The following is a 5,225-nucleotide window of genomic DNA, read 5'->3' on the forward strand; positions in this document are numbered from 1 at the left end:
TTTAACGCGTCTTAGGGCCGTAGTGCGGTAGTGACACTTTTCCGGACATGGGTCCCTATACTCAAATGTTTTCTACTGTTGCACTGAATAACCCCTAGAAGTTTGATCCCATAGTTCTGAAACACCCTGTATATTCGGCTGTCTTTTCGTGTTTCCAGCGTTTGATTTGTGACTTCAATTTGTAAGTATGTTTGCCTCTGTCGTGCGTGGTATTATAAAGTGATAACACTACATTTTCGGAATTAATTACAGTTTTGGCGTTACACGTGTGGAATATGTCATCAATTAGAACTGTTTCAAGAATGACTTTATGTATAATAACTGCGCCTCCAATTGCTAACATGTAAGATCGATTTTTAATGTTTAATACTGAAGAAGACTCAAGTAGAGTCGAAACGTATATTGTTAATTTTTTGATATATAATTTTTTGATATATTGTTATAATATAATTAAAGAATATCTTCTGATTTTGCTCGTGAATTTGGCCTGTTGTATATTGATTTTATTATTGTGACTTATTTATTTAGATATTACGAGCTTCGTTTTTATTAATTTTGACTTTGTAATATTATTAGTATTGTTTTTAGTTAAGTATGTTTAAGTTTTTTNTACTTTGAAAAACATATGATTAAACTATGTGATAAATATATAATATGCTAAAAATTTTGAAAACATTGCAACACATGATATGTGATAAAGACAGATAAATGTTATACTTACACATCTCTCTCTTATTATTTTTTCAGTAAAAAATATTATTACTTATATATCTTATTATTCTTTATATTTATTAATCTATTTCTAATGTTACAATATAAGTTTATATATTTCCCGATTTTAGAAACGCTTTTGCTATATTAAAAAAACACCATTTTTTAGCATCTTTTGTAGATATTAGATATCTAAATCATTATGCTATCTAAAACATATATAAATAAAATCTAATAAAAAGATGATATCAAAATACATACTATTGTATAAATTTATACTTATGTATGTTTTAGATAGCAAAATAATTTAGATATCTAATATCTACGAAAGATGCTTTGCTAAACTTGCAAATTTGCCATATTAGCAAACTACTTTTGCTATAGCAACAGGTACACGCAGACAAGCAGCTTTGCTTTTCTAGCAAAATTGTTTGTTTTGCATAGCTAAGTGTATCTGTTACTATAGCAAAAATAGTTTGCTAATATGGCAAATTTTCTCTGTTCATATTGATAAAATATTCTGTTGAAAGAACAAAAATGTCCTGCTAATGCAGTAAATTTGTTTTGCTCTAGTACCAAGATCTGTTGTTACTTTAGCAAAACCAATTTAATCGAATAATTACATAAGGATCATTTTGTTACAGTTTGTTACATATAACAAAATATTTTGCAGATTAAGCAAAATATTTATAGCCAATAAAATCAATATTTCAAGCAAGGCTTTTTGTTGACCATATAGTAACGAAAAAAGTTTGCTATGGCAATGGGAAACTGTCTATGGCAACAAATTTTTTTTCGTGTACCTGCGTGCAAGAGATGTTAAAGTAATTGTCGAACACTGTATATATTTATTATGAATTTTAGATATTACTGTTTTTTATCAATTTTTAAACATTTTTATCTTTTGTATTAGTCAATATCTAATTTTCGAAATGTTCCTGATATTCCAAACAAATCGTTGGGATTTATTATGGAAGATTCAGATCGACGTGATTCATCGGTTTTAAGTTCTTTTTGTTGCAGAAACCAATTTCTTCGTTCAACTAGATCTGCATTAAACATTCCTGTAACAAAATATATAATATCCTAAACAATTGTAAATTATATCCTAATATGTATCTAAAAATACGTTATATGTACAAATTTAATTTAAGTGTTTATATTAAATAATTAGGATTGTAAAAAGATTGTAACCCAGATGGGAATCAATAAAAGTATCTATCTATCTATCTATTAAATAATTATTAAAGTTTTTCAGTTACTTGTTAAAGTATCCATTGACAGTTGATCACCACCATAATCCAATGGAAATAAAGATCTCAGTATTTTTTCATACAATGATTCCATTCCAGACGTAAAAACAGATATCTAAAATGTTATCATCGTTGCAAATATATTCTACAACTAACGACAATATATTTAAAAAAAATTAATTATATGTTTTTGCTCGTGAAATTTAACAAATAGAAGGGAAAGGCCAATACAAGACGAAAACAAAATGTTCGTGTTCAAAAACTTGCTTATTCAAAGTTAAATTACAAACGTTTCGATCCTAATTTGGATCTTCTTCAATGTCTGGAGTAAAGTAAAAAAATAAGAAGAACTCACTGTCAGTCCTTGTCAGTTATATATGGCTGTTTATAAAAGTTAATCTAGCTAGTCACAAACTCGATATATAAAAAAACGCGACAATATTCCCAGACGATAATTGTCAAACCGGTTTTTTTCACCTTTTACTTTAATCCATACACTAAAAAAGATCCGAAACAACTGTAGTTTAACTTTAAATAAACATATTTATAAACACAAACATCTTGTTTTCGTATTGGCTCTTTTCTTCTATCTATAAAAAAAAGTAACATTAATCAATATGAATTAATTTTTGGTCACGGTTTTATTATATACTTACTCTTTGAATAAGTTTTGCTCTCATTACTGATTTTATCATTTTCAGCAGTATACCACTATAAGGAGCATTAAATATATAAATGTTTTTAATCCTTGCACAATATGCTTCCTAAATAAGAAAAAACATACTCAATATATATGTATATAAGTAGTGTACAAAAAATATACTATAAATTAAGTTTTAAAATTTTATACAGGGTGTCCGTAAAATTTTGACCCAGCCGAAGTATGGAGATAGAGTGAGTAAAACTGAATAGAAAAGTTATTTGCCATTTTGCGAAATTCGCAATAGTTATTGAGATATGAATTAATAAATGTGAACCAACGAGCGCGTGGAAAGCGATGGTCCTGACTCTGTAGGCGTGTATGATTGTCTGTATAAGATTAATGTTAATGGCATACCTTAGGAACGAGAGGTGGAGTGTGACTCGGCTGACTTTGTGGTCAATCTATATTCGGCGGTTCGTAGCGAAGCAAGGAGCGCTCGAGAGGAGGTGAGAAGCCTCTGCTCTCCGCGATCAGCTGATCGACGCGATGTAACGTTTAGCGAGTTGCCGCGCGCGCTAAAAACCAATAAAGATGGTTAATAATGTTGTTATTATGATTAACAAATAACATTAAATAATATTATTAAGAACAATATTATTAATCGCAATATTATTTATCGCAAAATGGCAAATAACTTTTCTATTCAGTTTTACTCACTCTATCTCCATACTTCGGCTGAGTCAAAATTTTACGGACACCCTGTATATAGTATACATGTGTGCGCGCGTGTGTGTGTGGAGCATTAACACAATTACGTACCAAAACAACGTCTAATTTTTTTAACATAGTAGAAGTAAATGTTTTTACATGACTCATGTGTAGATTCTTGAAGTCTATAATCAGAACTTCGGAGTTGCCTGTTATATTTTCCTTAAGACGCATTTCATATATCAAGCAACAATATCTGTAATTTGAAACAAATAATGTTTCAAAGAATCTGTTACTAAAATATTTTTTGATAATTTTGAGACAATACTTCATTTATATTGAGTGAATATATATATTCATATATTTTGTATAAATTGCACATACTTTAAAACTTTCCACATATCGAATATTGTGGTTTCATCGCTTATTAGTCTCACAAAACTCAGTCTATAATGTTCGGGTGTTAACTTTGGCAAAAGTATGGCCTGCCTAAAATAAATTCCTTGTCAGTGTATTTCAAATTTGTGCAATTACTAACTTTGCAATTACAGTTGTATGTGTCATTTAAGTTTAGTATTAATGTGATATTGTTGTTTTAGTGAAAAAGAATATCAAGTAAATGTGCATAGCTCACGCAATAAAACTTATAATTCGACGTACAATATAATTTATGTCGAGCATACTTACATGAATTTATAAATTTGATTTATACTATCGCTTAACAGATCAAAATCATCAAAAATTTCAGGAATCCAGTTACAAATGGAACAATACAAATCTAAACGTTGGCTTTTTCAAAATCGAACTTTGTTGCATAAACAAAATACTTCAATCTTTGATCGGAAATATCTAACACAAAACAATATGTGATTTTACACAGAATGTTCTATCAATAAGATTCTCTAAGTTTAAATTTGATATGACAAATTAATAATCATATATCTTTTCTTTATATCATGTGTTTCTTTTTCTTTATAAAAATTATATGTTAAAATACAAACTTTGGGGAAGATAAGGTTGCTGTTTTAACCATAATTGTAGTTTATCCGATAATTCATCCAACAGTTTCTCGTTTCCTCCTACTTGTTTCAATATTTAAATAATAATGAATTTTGGCTATTGAAGCAGTAACACTGTTGTTGGAGTGTATATATTAAAATCCGTTTATTAACAATTAATAGTAAATAGCATGTAATAGCATAGTAATAGCATTAATAGTAATAGCCGTGTCGACACGGAAAATTTAGATAATTTCTATTTACTGTTTGTCGATAAGACATTATAAATTGATATGTTATTCGTAAATTTGAATCCTATCATTACACACACGTTGTTTCTCAGTCGCGATTTCACATTTGTAAAGTGTTGGTCGGGATGGCTAGTGCTGATATCCTTGATCAACATTGAGCGACGTTTTCTATCTAAGAAATTTGTAAGTGACTTTGTGTACATTATATTTATTCTGCGATTTTTAATTATTATCTTTTGAAATTTATTTTATTGTATTAATTTTATTAATTGTACTTCATCAATTGTAATTATACGTTCATTCATTGTAGAAATGCATTTGAAAAGGACCTAATACAAGGGTCGAAAGCGTTCATGCTATTTACTATTAATTGTTAATAAACGGATTTTAATATATACACTCCAACAACAGTGTTACTGCTTCAATAGCCAAAATTCATTATTATTTAAAAATTCTTGAAGCTCTATATAATCATCATTACATTGTTTTAATATTTCTTCACATTTAGGCGCGTATTCTAACTTTAACATTTTAACAGTAGCACATTTGATCTTTATATACTATTCTAGATGAACTATTATAATTACAAAACTATTATAATTAAAACTAATATATATTATAATTTTTTATTATATCTAGTAGACACAAAACAATGTGTGTG

At 28.3% G+C, this 5,225-nt stretch overlaps 1 pseudogene; it reads right to left on the reverse strand.

Moving 5' to 3' along the window:
• Positions 1–1,620: 1,620 nt before the first annotated feature.
• Positions 1,621–4,410, reverse strand: LOC109859202 (annotated as a pseudogene).
• Positions 4,411–5,225: the final 815 nt, after the last annotated feature.

The sequence above is a fragment of the Pseudomyrmex gracilis genome, unplaced genomic scaffold (assembly GCF_002006095.1).
Source record: "Pseudomyrmex gracilis isolate BER0280 unplaced genomic scaffold, ASM200609v1 scaffold_247, whole genome shotgun sequence".
In the NCBI taxonomy this organism is placed as follows: domain Eukaryota; kingdom Metazoa; phylum Arthropoda; class Insecta; order Hymenoptera; family Formicidae; genus Pseudomyrmex; species Pseudomyrmex gracilis.